The sequence below is a fragment of the Lontra canadensis genome, unplaced genomic scaffold (assembly GCF_010015895.1).
Source record: "Lontra canadensis isolate GAN:19392208 unplaced genomic scaffold, GSC_riverotter_1.0 scaffold31, whole genome shotgun sequence".
NCBI classification, from domain to species: Eukaryota; Metazoa; Chordata; class Mammalia; order Carnivora; family Mustelidae; genus Lontra; species Lontra canadensis.
The window spans coordinates 5,479,533-5,500,213 of NW_022631025.1; the positions used below are offsets into that span (position 1 = coordinate 5,479,533).

A 20,681-nucleotide genomic window follows, 5' to 3' on the forward strand; every position below is an offset into this window, starting at 1 on the left:
CTAGGAAAGGGGATGGGAAACACCCAGTGTTTTCTAAAAAGACATTAATCAGATTTATCATCAAGTTAAATTTTGTTCAGTTTCACAACAAGAAAAGTAACTTGAAGTCCAGGTTCCTTTACATCTAGAGGAGTTATTCTAACCATCCGTAAGGTCTAAATGGTAAGCCAGAAACAGAAAGGAGGAAGATATTATATAGGGAGAGTGAAAGCCCCAAAGACTTCAAGACTTCAAGACCTTGGGTAGATGTGGGGCCAGCTATGGGAGCAGCTGTGTGGGCACACAGCCTGTGCAGCCACATAGGGCCCCATGCTTAGGAGGGCCCTGTACTTGGTTTAATGCTCTGCTGTCACCATCTTGAAGTTCCTAATAATTTTTGAACAAGGACCCCTTATTCATTCTGCACTGGGCTCCAAGAATTAGGTAGCTGGTCCTGGTACTAAGGGAAGTCCTGAGAGATAGGAGGAGGAAGTAAAAGAAGAGCTGAACTTTATTGACCCTAGGACATTGTGGGTAGAAGAGGCAGGAGAGACAGTGAATGAGACACACAGATTCCACTTCCCCTGTGGCCCAGAAAGGAGGCTATCATTTGACTTAAGGGGAACACCAAGGTGGGATCCTTTGGTCTCACTTAACACTTTTGACTCTAGAAGAAGAATTCAGTCCCCTATCTCTAAAACTGAGATGATAAAGCAATCTGAAGGAGACTTTAAAATAAAATTTTTAAATTTTTCAAAGAGATACAATATAGTAGGTTTGTAAATTTACTCCCACTATACTCAGGTGAACAGAGAAAATATAGTTTAAAGAAATTTTTTATTCAAATTTCATGAATAGTTCCCATCCATATAGAAGTAGGAAGAAAAATCTAAATTTTAAGTTGAATCTAGTAAACCTGGTCCAGTGCAATAAGTCCCTTTAAGCTTAATTTTTTAAAAAAGATTTTATTTATTTATTTGACAGACAGAGATCATAAGTAGGCAGAGAGGCAGGCAGAGAGAGAGAGAGGGGGAAGCAGGCTCTCCGCCAAGCAGGGAGCCTGATCCGGGGCTTGATCCCAGGACGCCGGGATCATGACCTGAGCCGAAGGCAGAGGCTTTAATGCGCTGAGCTACATAGGTGCCCCTAAGCTTAATTTTTGTTCTTGATTTAAAGGTTGCTCAGATTTCAACCATTTTCCCTTTGCTCTCCCAGGTGGTGAGGGGGTATCCAGGAGGAATAGCAAACATGGCTGTGCACTAGGCCTTGAAGGATGGAAACCACTTCCTGAGGATGGTCACCTGGCAAGATAGGAGCCTCGGTCAGTGATGGCACTACCAAGATGCTGTATCAGCCCAGGATGGCCTCCCTCCCCTGATCTTCTTTTAGGTGAGAAAGAAATACTTTTCTGTTTGGTTAAGTGATGATTATTTTAAATGTTCTCTTATATGCAGACACACTTAACTCCCAACTGTTACAGATACTTAGGATGACTCTGATTTTTGCTATCATAAGCTATGCTACAACTAGCACACAGGTCTACACATCTCAGCACATTAGTCTGAGAAACAGAACATAGTCCCAGAAGCAGAATTACCAATTAAAAGATTCATGAACATCTTTTATTATTTTGTGAAATGTCTTGCCTAACTTGGGAAGGCATTCTTGTTGAGGATGCTCCTGCGTAACGAACAAATGGGGCAGGAATCCCTAACCTGCACGTGTGGGACACTGACTGGAGATATGGTGCTGGGAAGTGGTTGACAACATGGGACAAGCAGATGAAAGCCATTGGTGCATGTCAAGCTGGAGCTCTATCATTTCCTTTACTGGATTGACTATGAGTCAAAATTATGAAAGATAACCCAATATAATAGTTGTGTGTCAAGCCTGTCAGGTTGTTATTCTTAAGTCTTCCTCCCTCCATCCCTCTCTCTCTATTTCTTTCTTTCTTTCTAAGATTTTATTTATTTATTTATTTATTTATTTATCTGGGAGAGAGAGGGCTTGCACACAAGCAGGGCGGGTGGCAGGGGGAGAAGCAAGCTCTGCTGAGCAGGGAGCCCAATGTGGGGTATGACCCTAGGATCATGATCTGAGCCCAAGACAGACACTTAACCAACTGAACCACCAAGGTGCCCCAAGACTTTCATTTTATTTTATTATTTTTTATTTTATTTTTTATATATATTTTTAAAGATTTTATTTATTTACTTGTCAGAGAGAGAGAGAGAGAGTGAACACAGGCAGACCGAGTGTCAGGCAGAGGCAGAGGGAGAAGCAGGCTCCCTGCCCAGCAAGGAACCCGATGTGGGACTCGATCCCAGGACACCGGGATCATGACCTGAGCTGAAGGCAGCCGCTTAACCAACTGAGCCACCCAGGCGTCCCTTATTTTATTTTTTAAAGATTTTATTTACTTATTTGACAGAGAGATAGAGAGAGAGCACAAGTAGGCAAAGTGGCAGGCAGAGGGAAAGGGAGAAGCAGGGCCTCTGCTAAGCAGCGAGCATGATGTGGGGCTCGAACCCAGGACCCTGGGATCATGACCTGAGCTGAAGGCAGCTGCTTTACAGACTGAGCCATCCAGGCACCCAAAGACTTTAATTAATTAAACTGTAAAGCAATAGACCCTCCTCACCACCACCCCCCACCAAAAAAGAGAGTTACTATACTAAATCCATTTCCTTCTATGATTTTAGTTCACTCTGGATTATTGGGAGATTATTGTTAGTAGATGTATATCAGTAGTTTTCAAACTGTAACAAAGAGCCTATCAGGAAAAATGTAGATTTTTAAAATTTTTCCATGTATTCTGATTCGGTTGGGCAGAGGTGGGCCCAGGAATATGCATTTTAACTGACACACAACTTTGAGAAGCACTTGTCCAGATACCTTAAAGATCTTTTTTCAGTAATTGACTGAAATCCCAGCCATCACTGAATCTTACTACTTCACCGCTCATCAGTCCTTTCAGAGATGCTGACCAAAGATGCACAGAGAGGTACAACTGAGATTGGCAATTCCGGTCCTTCCCATCAGTTGATTGACATTTTGTGGCTCTGGATTTAAAGTAATGACCACACTAATGAATAATGGAGATGGTATTTTAGGAATTATTTAATGTATTTTTTATTCCCCTTAAATCAAGATGCCATATGGCTCCACATCCTTTTAATCAATGACTCTCAGTGCTTCAGGGGCAAGGTAGTCTCTGGCTAGAACACCAAAGTCATCGCTGAGCTTTGACTGTCAAATGAAGCTTTTTATGTATTGTATCCCCAGGGGAAAATACTGTTGAAAGCTAGGCCCAGTCAAGAGAGAAAGGGAATTTCTGAATTTCTAAAGCTCCCTTTATATATCATTTATTCCTAATCTTACTGGATTCTTAATAGAGAAAGAGATCTAAAAAATCCCTACTTTCCATATTTTCTTGAGGTTTTCTTTGCAGTCATGTACATGATTGATGTTTATATGTCTTTCATTCAGTAAGTGTCAAGTTCTTTAGCAATTAAAACAAGTGAGTTGATTGTACTATTCAGTCTCTCTGTGTCTGTGTTTACTTCTTATCTCCTAGATCTCACTGGTTTGAAAAAAGTATATTAAAATCTCCTACTATTACTCTATTTTATCTGTTTCTTTTAAAATTTTGCAAAATGTGTCCTAAAACTTGAAAGACAAAAACAACAAACTCAACAGCATAATCTCTTACTCCCCTCATCCCCAAATTCTTACTCCCCAGAGGCAAGCACTCAATTCTGCTTTATCTTCTGCCGTATTACAGAATTACAGGTAACTTTGAATTTTAAATTTTAAATGTTATCTATTGACTTTTTACTTTGGAAAATGAGTTTGGGGAGAAGTGGAGATAAATACCTCTATTCAATCTGTCACACTTAAAGTCTTTAAGGAAGGAGACAATGGGGAACAAAGACAAGTGGTGCGATGTGTGGACCCTGGTTCCTCTTCTTCAGGTCAAAACCCCAGTTGGTGGGGTGGGGGGTAGTGAATATTAGAATTAATAAGATATACTCAGAAATATTTGTTGAGCAACTACTGTTTCAGTAAAATGACATCATGAGCTTGCATTATTTTGAGAGAAGAAGACAATAAACAAGTATGTAAAATACATGTCCCTTGGTAAAAAAAAAAAATAATGCTATGAGAAAACAAAGCAAGGAGTTGGATAGCATGAAGAGTGGGGTTGGGGTGGGCTTGTAATTTTTTTACTGGGGTTGTTATTGAAGACCTGACTGAGAAGACAATATCTGTGTAAGTGCCTGTAGAGGGTGAGGAAACTGGCTAAGGGTGTTCTGAGAAGAGCAGAACGAAGGAAGGGCAGAGGTCGGAGAAGTAATGGTGGGCCCCAGTGGCAGGAAATGCTGAGAGTAGATTGTATAGGACCATGTAAGCACCATGGCTTTTAGCCTGAGGTGGAATTTTCTGGAGACTTTTGAACAGAGCAGTGGCCTAATTTGACTTTGGTTTAAAGGAATCAATAAGGTTGTTATATCGAGAATAGACTGAAGGAAGGCGAGCGTTGAAGCAGGAGACCAGATAGGTGACCAATGCCATCCGTGATCCAAGTACAGATAAGAATGAATTAGCTATCACTTGGCATCAGGGAAATACAAATCAAAACTACAGTGAGACACATCACACCAGTCAGAATGGCTGAAATTAACAAGTCAGGAAACAACAGATGTTGGCAAGGATGTGGAGAAAGGGGAACCCTCTTACACTGTTTGTGGGAATGCAAGCTGGTACAGCCACTCTGAAAAACAGTATGGAGGTCTCTAAAAAGTTAAAAATAGCCACCCTACAACCCAGCAATTGCACTACTGGGTATTTATCCAAAGTATACAAATGTAGTGATTGAAGGGGTAACCGCACCCCAATGTTTATAGTAGCAATGTCCACAATAGCCCAAATATAGGAAGACCCCAGGTGTCCATCAGCAGATGAATGGATAAAGAGATGTGGTATATACATACAATGGAATATTACTCAGACATCAAAAAACCCCCAAATCTTGCCATTTGCAATGACATAGATGGAACTAGAGAGTATTATGCTAAGTGAAATTAGTCAATCAGAGAATAACAATTATCATATGATTTCACTCATATGTGGAATTTAAGAAACAAAACAGAGGAACATAGGGGAAGGGAAGGAAAAATGAAATAAGATGAAATCAGAGAAGGAGACAAACTATGAGAGACTCTTAACTCTAGGAAACAAACTGAGGGTTGCTAGAGAGGAGGGGGTTTGGGGGATGTAATAATTGGGTGATGGGCATTAAGGAGGGCATGTGACATAATGAGCACTGGGTGTTATATGGTAATGATGAATCACTAAACTACCTCTGAAACTAATAATACACTACATGTTAATTGATTTTAAATAAAAAAAAATACTTCACCCTTTGAAGTGAAAAAAAAAATGAGACTAGAGTTGCAGTAGTGAAAACAGTGAGAAGTGTGAATTCTGGAAATATTTTGATGGTAGAGCCAACAAGATTGCTAATGGATGAGTTCTGATGACCTGAGAGGAGAAGAGACAAGGAATTCTGGCCTGAGGAACTGGAAGGATAGAATTGCCACTTCGTGCATTAAGGAAAATTGTAGAAGGGGCGGGTTTAAGGTGCAAAAGTCAGAATTTAGTTGTGGACAGGTCAGGTTTGAGATGCTTGTTGGTTATCCAGATGGTACTGTGGACTAGACAGTTGGATCTTGGAATCATCTAGACTATGTGGAGAGGTTGAAACTTGTGGTGAATTTTGAGAGTCATTAGCAGAGGTGGCATTTAAAGCCAGGAGACTAAATGAGGACACCAAGGGGGTGAGTTTAAAGGAGAATTGAAGAAGACACCTAAGATCTGAGCCCTGAGTCACTCACAGTTAGAGGTCAGGGGAGGAGTCAGAGAAGAGTTGATAGATCGTGAGGTTAGAGGAAGACGAAGATTTTTTGAAAGTCAAGTAAAGAAAGTAATTCAAGGAAGAAACAGTCAACTGTCCAATCCTGCTGATATGGGAAATAGGATGAGAACTGAGAACTGGCCACTAGGTTGGGCGATATGGAGGTCATCAGTGAACTTGAAAAGAGTAGTTTCAGTGGAATGGTAGAGGGGAAGAAGGATGGGAGTCATGGAGGAAATCAGACTGGTACAGAAAGGAACACGTGCCTGTGGGGTCAGAGTACCCAGCTGGAAAACTCTCTCTCCCCAAGAGGGAACACAGAAATGTTTAGGGGTCAAATGGAGCAGAAAATATATAAGACATCATGAAGCGAGACTTGACAGCTAGAGGATGCCTCAAGGACAACAGACTGTGGCTGCGGATGTTACCACAGTTTCCCAAAGAGTCAGGTGGGATCAGGTACCTATAGTGGCATGCAGGTTCAGGGGTCCAGGGAGAAGATCAGTCATCAGCTCAGTGTCCTCATGGACAACAGCAGGGATGTGGAGGTTAGTACGTGGGCCATCATTCCATTCCTGCCCTCCTGCCACCATAGTACACAGAAGCTTACCCCTGGGCTCAGGAGCTATCCTGGTAAGGGAAATGGGAAGGGAAGATAATTTTGAGAGATGGAACATTTCTTAGACACAGGAGTGAGATGAGACGATAAGAGAATGTTTCATACTAGAATTAACCAAGTTATATTTAATTGATAACTTGAACCCTTTCCCCACCCTTCTAACTTCTACCTCTTGGCAGACTCAAAGTCAGATAATGTCAGTTGTGGGGAATAAAGAAAAGTGATATAATTTTTTCTTTATTTGATTTGTAGTTAATAAACTTCCACTTGGATATAGACATTTTGGATTATTGAGGGATTTAAAACTACATGTTATTCCTGTCTTCTGGTGGCAATTAAAAGTTGGTCATGTAAGAAATATGAAAAAGTAAGACGTTTGGAGAAAGAAGGAATAAATAGATCCAGACATTGTAGGGAAGTAATAACCTCGTACTAGACCAAGCCTTAAAGACGATCTTGGGAAGTCACCACTGAACAGGAAGCAAAACCACTTGTGGCTGGCATGTGTTAGATCTTGACGTCTGCCCCATCTTTGTGCCAGTGTCAATCAGTGGGAGAAGTCCACTCTACCAGAAGAAACATACTTCTCTTTTCTTCTCTTCCTCTTCCTCCTCCTCCTCTTTCTTCTTTTTAAAAACAGAAAAAACTTGTCATGGAGCTTTCAGCACCCCATGTGGGTACACAAGGACAATGGGGAAGCTTCCTGGTGGAATTGAAGGCACCAGCACCTGAGGGAGTGGGTCATCCAGCATATGAGAATGGCCCACCTTAGAAATGGAGATGTTTCATGGTAGATGGCATCTGGATTTGGATGAATTTATTTTCCCTGCTTTCCTCCCCAAGTTCAGTCCTTCTAGGTCATTGTAAGAATCAATGATTGTGTATTTAGAGTACCAGGCATATCTAGGTGCTGAAAAAATGCTTGCTGTTATTATCAGAAACAGTGAGAATAGCATTAATCTAAGCCAGTAGTTTTCACAGATTTTTCTCAGAAGTCCATGGTTAAAAAAGGGAAATTTAATTTAGACCAATGGTTTTCAAATCTGGCTCTGCTTAGAATATTCTCTGAGGCTTGTTAAAAACATGTACCCGGTGTCAGTGCTAAACTTTTTGATTCACTAACTTGGGAGTAGGGAGTGGGCATCTCTGTGGTTTAACAGGTCTCACAGGTGTTGCTTCTGCACAAACCAGTGGTTCTCAGCCCTGGCTCTCTATGAAAATATTAAAATAACTGGGGAGCCATGAACATTTCAGATACAAGGGCCACACTTTGGACCAACTGAATCAGAATCTCTAGGCAGGTGGGCACTAGTGTTTAAAAAACTCTCCATGGAATTTCATATGCCATTCTGCACTCAGGGGGCACCTGGGTGGCTCGGAAGGTTCAATAGCCGACTCTTGGTTTTGGCTCAGGTCATGATCTCAGGGTTATGGGATCGAGCCCCATGTTGGGTTCTGAGCTCCTCAGGGAATCTGCTTGTGGATTCTCTCTCTCTTTCCCCGCCTCTGCTCCTCCCCCAATGCTTGTGTGCGCGCTCTCTCTCTCTCTCTCAAGTAAATAAATCTTAAACAAAAAAGAAGTTCTGCACTTTAGTTTGTATAATCAGTGTCTGAGCTGCTTGTCCAAAACCCCAGTGCACAGGCTCTCCTGGAGCCATTCTGAGCCAGATTTCTTTGGGCAGAGGCCCAGGAATCTTCAACCTAGCAAACTCCACATGCTCTTATGAATAGACCAATAATTCTCAAATTTGGTTGGAAGCACCTGGGGTGATTTAAAAAGGACTGATAGCTTGGTCTCACCCCCAGATATTCTGATTGAACTGGGATGAGGTGTGAACTATTTGTTAAAAATTTTTTAAAATTCTCTTAGGTGATTCTAATACCCAAGAAAACTTGAGAACCAGTGGTCCCTGGATCAGTAACATCAGCATTAATTTCTGGGGACTTGTAAGAAATGCAGATTCTTGGGCCTCCTCCCAGACCGACTGAGTCAGAAACTCCAAGAGTGGAGTTCAGTAATCTGTATTTTAACAGATGCTCCCAGTGATTCCAATGAACACTAAGGTTGGAGAACCAGGGGTCTAGACCTTGCTAATTAGCATAAATCAATGAGTAAGGACTAATGGATCAGATTAGCTGGTTGACATTTCGATTCAAGAGTCTTGACCCAGTTACTTTCCATTGAGACAGTGGAAAAGGCTGACAGAGTTCAGGTTGTCTGTACACAGTTGTCCAGAGTGCACATGTGCCTTCGGGTGAGTGTGGGGCATGCAAGAGCTCTGAGGTCAGCCATGCACACACTGGTGCTTCCTCTGTTGAAAAGCCATCCTCTATCAAAAGAGAGCCCGTCCCACCCAAGGCAACCCATGGGCGTTCAGCCACCATTCCAAGCTTCCATGAGAGCTGCACTGAGATACCGTTTGCAATGGACTGTTAAAATTTAGCTTCCTGGGCCCTACAGCAACAGATGTTGCTTCTGGGATCTGGGATGGGTACCAGGGAATAGCATTTTACACAAGCACCCCCAATGATACTGATATAAATGGTGTATAAACCAAACTGAAAAATACTGGCTTAATGGGCTGTTGTCCTGAGGCTTGGTGAGACCAACTTATGAGACCTCCAGATTTTATTTTATTTTATTTTAAAAAATATTTTACTTATTTATTTGACAGAGCGTGTGAGAGAGAGAGAGAGAAGGCATGCACAAGTAGGCAGAGTGGCAGGCAGGGAGAGAGGGAGAAGCAGGTTCCCTGCTGAGTAGGGACCCCAATGTGGGCCTCGATCCCAGGACCCTGGGATCTTGACCTGAGCCAAAGGCAGATGCTTAACTGACTGAGCCACCCAGGTGTCCTGCAACCTTCAGATTTTAGCCCTGGGTTAGAGTCAGAAGGTTTGGGTTCCTCTGTTGATGTATGGATAGCAAAGCCAGATCACTTCGTGTGAGCTTACTGACCAAGCCCAGTGTCTGGTTCCAAAGCTCAGCTTCTGATGTCAGTGAGAAGCTTCTTCTGTTCCAGGGCTCCCCAACCCCATCATCCCGTTGCAGTCAGGCTTTAAAATCTCTTTCTGGTACTCCTTCTCCCCACTCCTCCGGGTCTTAGGAAATTCTGCAGTATGAAAAATCCCATTTGCCCCACCTGCCCCTAAGGGCTCCTGACTGAGGCACATCACAAGGGGCAGGAGGCAACAGGTTGAAAATTTCCTCCAAAGAGAAATCCAGAACGCTGCACATTATTTGGCCTCTAGGCGGTGCCAGCCTTTTGGAAAACAAGCGTGTTTATGTAACAGATTGGCGGTTTGAGCGGCTGTGTAAATGTCATTCTTTAAAAATAAAGATGAAACTCTCCGTTAACTCAAACAGGAGCAAATTAAAAAGTAGAGTGAAATGTCTACTGTGTGAATACAATTCATCCACTGTCTCTGATACTTCAAAATGATACCTTTTCTCCCAATGATAACTGGCAGCCTCCCACTGGCTTTAGCTAGGCCGTGACAAAACGACGGATCAGTTCACTTACTTCAGTGAAGAAGAAAAATCCAGTCAGCTAGGCGAGGCTTCCCGTGACTCATACACCTGGAGACCGAGCCCTTTCTATGCAACTGAGCACAGAAGCCGAGCCGGCTACCGAAACATGACTGAGGTTTGAAGTTCATCCCCTCCATGTACTGAGGAGGTCGTGTATTGAGAGTCTCCGTTGTTTTTAAACCCAAAAGATGATTATTTTTTCTTGTGAACTCACCGGGAGGGTCCTTGGAATATCAGTTTTCAACCTTTTTAAAGGTATGTCTGTAGCACATAAAGCCACCTCATTTTGAGGGTTTTGTGTCTTGTTTGCTAATGCAGAATCTCAACCTTAGCTTCGAAATGGAATCCTTGGAAGCTTTTAAAAACCCGAAGTTCCAGGGAACCTGGGTGGCTCGGTTAGGTAAACATCTGCCTTCAGCTCAGGTCATAATCCCGGGGTCCTGGGATGGAGCCCCGCTTTGGGCTCCCTGCTCAGCAAGGAGTCTGCTTCTCCCTCACCCTCTGCCCCCTCTCCCCCTGCCCCAGCTTGTGCCTGCTACTTCTCTTTTTCTCTGTCTCTCGTCACTCTCGAATAAAGAAAATAAAACCTTAAAACAAAAACAAAAACAAAAACAAAAAAATACCTCCAAGGCTCAGGCACATACCCCAGTCCAGTTAAGGAAGGATCTGGAGGTGGGACCAGTCAGCAGTACTTTTTAAAAGCTCCTTTGGTGACGATGTGAAGCCGCTCCTTTGGTTTCTACACTCTGTTTGCACCTCCTTCCTAGAGTTCAGGTCCTCGTCCCTCCCACTGCGTGCAGGGACATTGTCCAGCACTCACACTGCTTTCTCCCTGTTGCTGTCTCTGAGTTCTGCTCATGCAGACCGATCCCCAGGGGGCCCATCTTTCGTAGCTTACACCCATCATCTCAGATTCACCTGAAATCCGGTGGCGGCAACCTCTTGACTTCAAGCTTGTGTCCCCAACCACGCAGTCATCGACTGGTGGACAGGAAAGCTACCTCCTAGATTGTTTAATATGTTGGTTCCAAAATACCAGCCCAGAGACTGACTCTTCTGAATAAGAATAAAATATATACTAGACTCAACCCCAGAAAGTCCCATTCAGTAGTTCTGGAGAATGATCTAGAAAGCTGGGTTTTAACAAACCAAACCTCCAATACGTGGAAGTAGCAGGATCTCGGAAGGAATATGACTTGCTCAGTGTCACTTGATTTGTCAGGAAAAGACACAGGCTTGGAATGGAGTGTCCGGACTTCTATGAAAAGAAGTCATGCTATGGATAAATATAATTTTTGTATTACAAAAATAAAAATCCGATGAATTTTCTTTCCAACCCTTCCCAGTCAGACATGAGGAAAACAGCAAAGCATTCTAGAGAGTCCTATCTGGTTTCTAGCCCCTGCTTAGCCACACATTAATTGTGAGGTTTGGGGCAAGCATTTTCATCTCCCGGAGCCTGTATCTTCATCTTTCAAATGGGCACTGCCTGTCTCATAGGGTTTTGTGGGGATTGAATGACGCGGTGCGCGTAGAGAGTGTGCTGAAGAGCCTGGCGCTGACTAAAGCCTTGAAACTGGCTGCTCCTGTTCCCGTTGTTCTTGCTATTTATGTTGTTCAGCACCTGTCTGGCTTTGCGAGATGAGAGGAAGAGAGCCAAAATGGTTGCCCAGGAGGGATCCACCATGCTCTTTCAGTTCGAGGATGCTGGAGACCCTCATCCAACTCAGCATGTTAGGAAAAAAGAGCTGCAGGCACCTGAAATTTCGTTAGCTCTATTTTCCTGGTTTTAAATGAAATACACGTCATTGTAGAAAACACTTGGAGTGTTCAGAATCCTTGGCAGATATTGCCTTCAATCTCTTAAACTCGACAGTATTATTTAAACTACAACAATTTAGTAGTATTATTTTCAAATTAACGATAGCTTCAGCAGTTTTCTCTGTCGTTAATCTTTTTGACGGATCTGTAGCACTTAAATAGCTGCATGGTATCCAGTCATATGGCTGCATTTCATTAACTGTTTTCTGATTTTTAGACATTGATATTGTTTTGATTTTTACAAAAATTAACCCTTCGATGGATGTCTTTGTAGATAAGTCTTTTTTAAAGGTTCTGATGGTTTTTTCAGCATGAAGTTCTACAATGGGAATTTTTGGATTAAAGGATTTGCACTTTTAAAGCTAGAGAACAAACAGAGGGTAGATGGAGGGAGGTGGATGGGGGATGAGCTAGATGGGGGATGGGCATTAAGGAGGGTGCTTGTCGTGGTGACCACTGGGTACTGAATGGAAGTAATGAACCACTGAATTCTACTCCTAAAACCAGTAGTGCACTGTGCGTTAACTAACTAGGATTTAAATTAAAAATTAAAAAAAAAAAACAACAGAGATTCTTGCTAAATAGTTACCAGATCACCTTTTGGCCAATTGTACCAGGGCCCTGGAAGCCAGGGGCACTACCACCTTTGAGGATTTTTCTTTCTAATTTCACAGGTTAAAAAAGAACTCATTTTATTGTATTTAAAGATATTTACTAGTAATGCTAGAATTTTACACAATTATTAATTATTTGTAGTTTGTCCCCTGAGAATTATCTGTTAACTTGGTCTGTTTTTCTCTTGGAATTTAACATTTTCCTGGTCTGTTTGCTCCAGTATTTCTATATATAGTTGACATGATTTTGTAGACCTCTTTTCACAGATTTTTTAATGAATCTATAGTGTAATTAGTCTAAACATCTATCTACTGTCATAAAGGCTTACCACCAAAGGAAATGATACACATATTGTGTAGGACTTGGGATATTAACTCCAAGCAGCTAGAGCCTCACGTTTCCCTTAAGTAGTGGCGTGGTGTAATGGCATGTGGACCTGGGTCCAAATCCTGGCTTTGCCACCTGCAGGTTTTGGGGTCTTGGTTTTCATATTTAATCTGTCTGAGTCTCATTTTCCTCTTCCATTAAATGGAAGTATTATATCTGGTTTGCAGGGTATGTGTGAGGATTCAGAGGAACGGTGCTTCTACAGACACCCTAATGCACACATCAGGGTCAGGCACCAGTCATGGAAGCATGATACCAAGATAGTGGGGGTCCTGACCCAAGACTGTCATGCTGAGTACTGGCGGCCTGGTGTGGCATGGTGGCTCTGGCCCTGTGGAGCAATGCTAGTTGCACCAGCGGTAAGGGTTTGGTACGTAGCTTTGGACACAGGGATCTCTACAAGGATCCAGAGCCAAAGAAGAGGAAAGTCACGCATGCTACAAGGCAATGGAGAGGACTTATTCTGAACCTACATGAGATACTGTTTGCAGGCTCTGGAAGTTAGAGGATTTTGCAGGGAGAGGATTTTGGAGTGCGCTAGAGCCAGAGAAGTATTGTTTTCTGTTGCTGTTGTGACCCCCTTTAACGTCAGGCTGTGGTCTGTTGATAACAAACAGATGGGGAAATGGAGCAATGACTTGCTAAAGATCACATGGGCGCTTCCTTTCAGACGCAGGTCTCCTGACTCACCAATTACTGCTCTTCTACATCTTGTCGTACCAAGGAAATGTTTCTGAGTCAGCAGATTTTTACATTAGGCGGTCATAGCACTGTATTAACTACTCGAGTTTCTTGGAACTAGACCCAGACACCAAGGACAGGATGAGGGGAGGATCACTCAGTCCCATCATCATGTGCCCTTACATCTGGTCCGGTGGGGAAGGGAACTTAGGGCACTTCAGCAAAGGACAAGGGATGCAGGGAAGGCTTTCTTGGCTTCCTCGAGGACAGGTCTACGGAGATCTTGATGTTTCTAGGGTCCTGCAGGGTAGATGCCAGACACAGGCTGGTCAACACCATCCCCTGGCCAGTGGGGTGCCCGTGGGCCCTAGAATCATCGCATTCTGCCCCTCTGTTGCTCACACCTGAAGTCTTTGTGCACACAGGAAGCCCATGAAGTTGAGGGCTCTTCAGACAATTTGAGCAAAAACCCTTTGCTGAGTAGCATTGCCAGTTATTTTTCTTTGCTTAATCTGGCAACTCTGTGAGCAATTAAGGAGTTGCTTTAGCTGAATCTTTTTGTTCTGCTGTCTACGTTTAATTGATCCCATTCACAGGTTAGGGCTTCATTTCACTTTGTGCTATAGACTTTAATCATCACTATCATCATCGAGGTATTTCTTCTGCTTCTGATTTGTTTTAATTATGGCGCTGAGATGTTCAGTAAAAATAGGTAGAAAGTGGTTTTTCTTCTGAGAATTGTTCCCATGTTAGTTGTGGGTTGAAGGGAGCAGGTATAACTGTTTGTGTTCGGCTCTTGAAGGTCAGAAGTAGGAAAGGCCTGTGGACACCCCGCTCCCTCATCCCGATGGCCTTCTGTTGTGCCTTTGTGCACAGAAATGGACGCCGCCTCTTGCCTAGGTGGTGGTATGGGTGAGGGAGTGCGAGAATTTAAAGGAGAGGGTGGGCAAGGCAGTGTGGGGCCAGCACGTGGCGCCAGACCCATCGCTCAGTGGGCCAGACCAGGCTGTTTGGTGTTCACCAGGGTAACTTGTTGCTGGGAGGACGACAGTAACTTCCCATGACAACCCTGGAGCAAGGTCCCTGGCATTGCAAACAGGCCAGAAGAGTCTGGCTCTCCAGTAGGCCTGCTGCTTAATGAGCATGCATTTGCACTGCTTTTGTTTCTGGAAGGGTGGAGGGGGCAGAAGACAGTCACAAGCTTCCCAGCCTCTACAGCCATCAGCTCCGTGAAAACCCCACCTTTCCAACACTCATAGAGTACAAAGGCTCCTGTGCTTACCCCTTAAGCCCTTGCTCCTTTTACTGGAGATCCGCCCCATTATTGAACGGATGCTACATGTTCCCTATAGCCGTATGAGTGTGAGAGAATAGTTTTCAATGTTAAGCATAAAAAAAAAATAAAAATATCAAATTGCTGATAAAAAAAAAAGAAAACCCCACCTTTCCTGTCCATCTGCATACCCCCATGCTGCCTGTTTTTAGACTTGCTTGTTTGAGCTGGTTCTGTGCTTGCTTGCTTTCTTCTTCTTCTTCTTCTTCTTCTTCTTCTTCTTCTTCTTCTTCTTCTTCTTCGTCTTCTTCGTCTTCTTCGTCTTTGTCTTCTTCGTCGTCTTCTTCGTCTTCTTCTTCGTCTTCTTCTTCGTCTTCTTCTTCAATTTGTAGAAGTTCTGAATATGGTATCCAGAAAGCTCCTTTAGAAAAAGAAGATTTAGAGCCTGCCTAGGGCTTGCTCTCTACAGACAGTCTTTAGCTGGCCCCCCAAATGACCTGTAAAAGAATCCGTTCCATTTCCCAAATGTGACTGAACCTGTGTGAGATCACACTGTCGAGTCACATTTGTTGTAACTGCTTGTTTGAGATGCAGATTCAAACCCCCTGAGTTATGAGACACCATATTGCCTGCCGTATGAAGAAGTCACTCTTGTTTCTAAGTGTTTAAGCCTGAAACAGCAAATCTAGTCCTTTCCTCCCACTAACGGGTCAGCAGAACAGACATGGTGACAGCTTTCCAGGTAGGATTTAAAGAATTCAGGGAGCTTCCAAAGCAATGTGGTTTTCCCTGTTGTTGCCTGAAATTCTGCCTTTTTTGGTAAAACATTATTTTGACCTTCATGTTCACAAATTTCTCTTGGGAAGAGATCTCTGATCAGGTGTAACACCTGGAAGTGACGGGGAAACACAGCAGATGAAGCAGGGAGTGTCCTGGCATCACAGTCATGTCTTGAGCAGCCCTTCTCAAAGTGCTGGGGGAAGTTCATGGCATTTCTTGCAAAAAGAGTTTCCTAGCCAAGTTTATTTGGGAAACATTTGTGCTTAAATCAGGTTGATCAGGTCTCTCTTCTGCAGGTTTTGTCAGAGACTTCAATATTTAAATGCACAGTATGAATCTTTTTATTATGCAGAATTTCTCAAACTTATTTGACCAATAAACCCCCCCCCCCCCCCGCCATAGAGCAGAAGGCTTGTTGTTCAATGGGTCAAATTTGGGAAATTAATTCGGAGCAGTGTTGAGAGGTCCTTGAACAAGATCTTGTTCTGTCACTCTCGACTCGGAAAATGTTAGAAACTTCTTGCTGTCTCTTTTAGATTATATTATTGGCTGGTTCTTAAGGAAATTAAAATCAGTTTTTTAAAAAGGCTTAGTTTTTTAAGTTTGTAAGATGAGAATAACAGTAACTGTTTCATGAAGTTCTCCTGGGGATTGAAGAGGGCAGGCTGGGGATGAAGCGGGGGCCACAGCACAGACAGAGCAGAAGAGAGTCTCATTGAACCCAGCTTCCTGGTGTTACAAGAGAGATCATATACAAAGAATAATCTACGCTCATCTCAGAGATAACGATGCCACTGTGTGGAAGGTGCCACATCCATGGTGCGCAGTGCCTAGTAGATGCTGGATGTGTCTCCCCAGGGCATGGGTGGATGAACGCCTGGATTTGCATCTGTACCGAGTGCATCTGTGTCAGTAGGGTCCACACGAGGATGATTCCCACAGTCATCACAGTGGCTCAAAGGTCACAGAAATTTCTTTGTATTTCTTCAAACAGTCCAGAAGTGGGTGGGCTGTCTAGAGTGAGTAGCTACTCTCTGCCTCAAGAGATTATCCAGAGACCCAGATGGACTGGTCTTTTCTGTCCTCCTCAACCTGGGGCTCCCCCCTTTGAGTGCAAGGCTGCTACGGGTGTCTCTTTCCAGCCAGCAGGGCAGGGGAGGGAGGAAGACCAGAATAAATGGTTTTGTTAAGAAGATTGTATGGACCAGAACTTAGTCACATAACTAAGCTACAGGGTCACATACTCACATATAAAGAAGACAATCTCTACTTGGGGACCCGTGTATTTAGCTAAACCTTGGCGTGCTTATATCAGTACAGAGGAAAACAGTAATGGTGGATATTGAGGTCCAGTTAGCAGTCTCTGCCACAAAGACCTGCCTCAGTTGTATTCTTACGTCTAGAAAGGAAAGGTGCCATCAGGAAACATGCGTCCTATGGTTTTGGGCTGGAGTATTTTCTTCCATTTGGGGATCCTGTCTGGAGAGATTTAGACAAGCTGGAGTGTGTTTGAAGGACTTAAACCAGTATAGTTAGGGTTGAGAGGGGACTCTAAAGTATATGAGAAGTCCTTGGAGAAATTAGGTGTATTTAACCTAGAAAAGAGAACATTTAAGGACAACAAGATACTCGTCTTTAAAGGACTAAAGCGACATAAGGAGTCTCAAGTTGAAGAATGACTAGATGACTCCGTGGGACTTTAAGAGAAAGAAGCCGGGGCCTCACACTCTGTCCCTCAGGGGCTCTCCCTTCCACCCATGTACCACTCGACAGCCCAGCTATTTTAAGTGTTCTCGAGCTCCTGCAGTGAACCGTGTTTTTCCTCACTTCTGGGTCTGTGTCCAGGTGTTTCCACTGTCTGGAACGTTCTTCCCCAGTGTCTCTTTTCCCACCCAGATCTCCATTTGACTATTTCCTGCTCATCCTTCAGATCTCAACTAAGATCTAAACATGGGAAAAACTTGCCTTGCACTCACATCTGTGTTCAGTGCCTGCCTCTGCATTTCCATGGCATCCCACATTCCTCATCATAGCCCCTCACACGTATCATGACTGTGGAATGGGTGGGAGTTATTACTGACCAATTCCACCCACGTGCAGGGGATTTTCCTGACACTGGATCACTTCTCTGGCTTCTCCCTTCTATTTGTCAACAATCGCACTTTCTATTTTGAAGGACCAGTGAGTGTTCTGAGCTGTTGAAAAGGGGAGGGGGTGAGGGAAGTTCAGTGATTAGATTCAGTTCAGTAGCGGATTGAATAGTGTCCCCCCAAAATTGATGTATATCTGGAGGTTTAGAAGGGGACCCTCTTTGGAAATAGTCTTTACAGGTGTAATTAGTTACATGAAGATGAGGTAGGTCATATTGGATTAAATTCCAAATCCAGTGGCTGGTGTCCTTACAAGAAGAGGAAAGGATATACAGACACAGAGAATAAGGCCATGAGAAGATAGAGGCAGAAATTAAGGTTATGCTACCATAAGCCAAGAAATGTCTGAGGCCTCTGGATGCTGGAAGAAGTAAGGAAGGATCCTTTCCAAGAATCTTCAGAGGGAGCCTGGCCTACTGACACCTTGATTTTGGACTTCTAGGCTATAGGACAGTAGGAGAATACATTTTTGTTGTTTTAAGCTGCACTGTGTGTGGCAATTTGTCACAGTAGTCCTGGGAAACGAATACAGATGGTCCAGGCAGGGCAGACTGTCTCAAGGTGTCATTCATGTCACAGTCAATAGAGGGTCCTAACTGGGCAGCTGAGAGAAGACCAGCTAATAGGATCCTTTCCACAAGTGACAGGGCCGTGCTTGCTCAGAGGGCAGCAGGTGAGCTGTAGACACCGGCTTAGCTCTCTTCTAGCCACCCTGGTGCTTTTGGTGGGTGAAGATGAAAAGTTTCTCAGTGTTGACTCCTCTTTCCCCGAAGTATCGTCCTGGCCCTCTTCTCAGCAAGCTCTGCCCTTTCCCAGGTGTGAGCCTTCTAGTTCCTCCCCACCTTGCTTCCCAGCCCAGGTGGAGGTCATTTAGTTCCTCCTAGACCTAAACCTGGATCTTTCTCTTTCCAGTCCACTGTCAGGATGGATTTCAAAGTGTGGTCCCTGGAGCAGCAGCAACAGTGTCATCTAGGAAGGTTTTAATACTCAACCCCGACCTACAGAATCAGAAACTCTGGGTGGTTGCCAGCAACCTGTGTTTTCACAGGCACTCGAGGTGATTCTCATGTGCCTCAGAGTTTGATCATTCTCCACCTTACTGTCTTAGGGCCCTGATTTAATTTTAAGGGGCTTTTCTCTTGGCACAATCCAGACATTTTAAGTCAAAGTGATTTTTCTTTCAAAACTGTTGTTTCAGCTCTGGGCTTCAGGACCCTACATTGGACATCGCAAAAGTGAGTTCTAACCATTTCTATTAGCATTTCTGCTAGAATAATCCTCACTTTCATCAAGGATATGTGAAAACCTGTGGTTGATTTGGAGAAGGATGATACTGAAGGAAATGTGGGAAAGAAAACACAAAGATGAGTATTTCAATATAGTTATTTCACTGCATTCATTCAGTCATCTGTACCTCTGTCTAAACCATAAGCTCTTTGAGTATAAGGATTGTTTCAGTCTTGTTCATTGTTGAATTAGCTAGCTATGGGCCTGGCCACTTGATGGAAAGCTGAAAAAACTAATACATTCTAGAGATCGTGGGTTCCTCATTCCGAGGGTGTTTGAGGACAGTGTAGATGTAGGGATATTATAGAGGATGTTCTTGTATCAGACAGGTGGTCAGAGGAGACACATTGTACAGCTCTCTCCCACCTTGGAATGCTGTAATTCTCGCGATAGGATGCTGCAGAGAGAGGGTGGGTCTGTGCAGTACTTGGCACAGTGTCTGGCATGTTTGTATTGATAAATCCTTTAGAGCCTTTTGACTTCTTCAGTGAGCGTGAGGTAGGTGGGGTTCCAGTGACTGTTACAGGTTCTGGACACCACCTAGTTCCAGGACAAATTGTGAGGTGTTAGAAATACCCATGGGGAAGCATTTTATCATTCAGAGGTACCTTTCAGCTGTCACATTTGTAAATGTAGAGAATTACTTTGACTTTAATATTGAAATGTTGATTGCCAGAAACAAGATAAAAACTCGAAGACTAAGACCCTCACTGGGAAAAAGGGAACTTCAAACACAAGTGCAGAGGTGCCTGGCTGGTGTTATATGCGCCTGGGGTTGAGGACCCTTCTCGAAGGGACTTCAGAGAGATTTTGGTTTACATTCAAAGAAACTGAGGCCTACGGAGATAGAAAACTTCTCAGCGCCACACAGCTGGTCAAGTAGACAATATATTGGGGAAGTGAAAAAGGTTCAGGCCATTTCTTTAAGTGCTAAAACGATAGCTTGGCAATAAGGTAAGATTTGAGACTCTTGTTCATCATCATAAGCCTTTTGTATCAAATGCTGTTGGTGTCTTTCCCATGTGTCCTCAGCACTCACCTCACAAGGTGGGGTTGCTGGGGCTGCTGAGAAGCAAGCAGGGAACTCACAGGGTCAGTCTGCTGCCTACAGCCCAGGAGCGCTGTGTCAGACTCCTGCCCTACAAGAGTAGTAATGCTTCCCAGATTCCAACTCTGACAAATCTTCTTTTCAATACAAGTAAAATAAAAAAGAATGTGGGAGCATAAAGAATGGGAAGTAAGGCCAAAAGGAACAACAACAATAAGTTGTAATGTTCCGGAGCAGAATTAAGGCACCAAAAATCTGGACCCCCGAGTCTCCTCACTTCTTTTGTTTTCTGGTATTGTTTATCCCATTAGCTAAATTATTTAAACTTAAATTAAAGGTAAAAAAAAAGTAGTAATAGTGGATGCTGTTATTGGATGATGTTAGATGCTTACCACACACCAGATACTGATCTAAGGGCTGTATATTTTCTAACACTTTCCATCCTCACAGTGCCCTGTATGATAGAGACAAGCAACATCACCCTCATTTTACAGATGAGAAAACTGGGACACAGAAAGGTTAAGAATCTCGTCCAAGGTCACACAGGTAAAGATAGGCAGAGTAGGATTCCAGCCAGACATCACAATGACTCTTC

General features: G+C 43.5%; 1 protein-coding gene across 1 annotated transcript in view; it reads left to right on the forward strand.

Moving 5' to 3' along the window:
* The first annotated feature begins 1,259 nt into the window (after positions 1–1,259).
* The window catches only part of GLIS3 (GLIS family zinc finger 3), a 493,142-nt gene continuing 473,720 nt past the window's right edge, over positions 1,260–20,681 (forward strand). The window contains exon 1 of the mRNA XM_032866527.1: positions 1,260–1,368. The gene's annotated coding sequence lies outside the window, so the exon portion shown is untranslated. The remainder of the gene's footprint in view (positions 1,369–20,681) is intronic.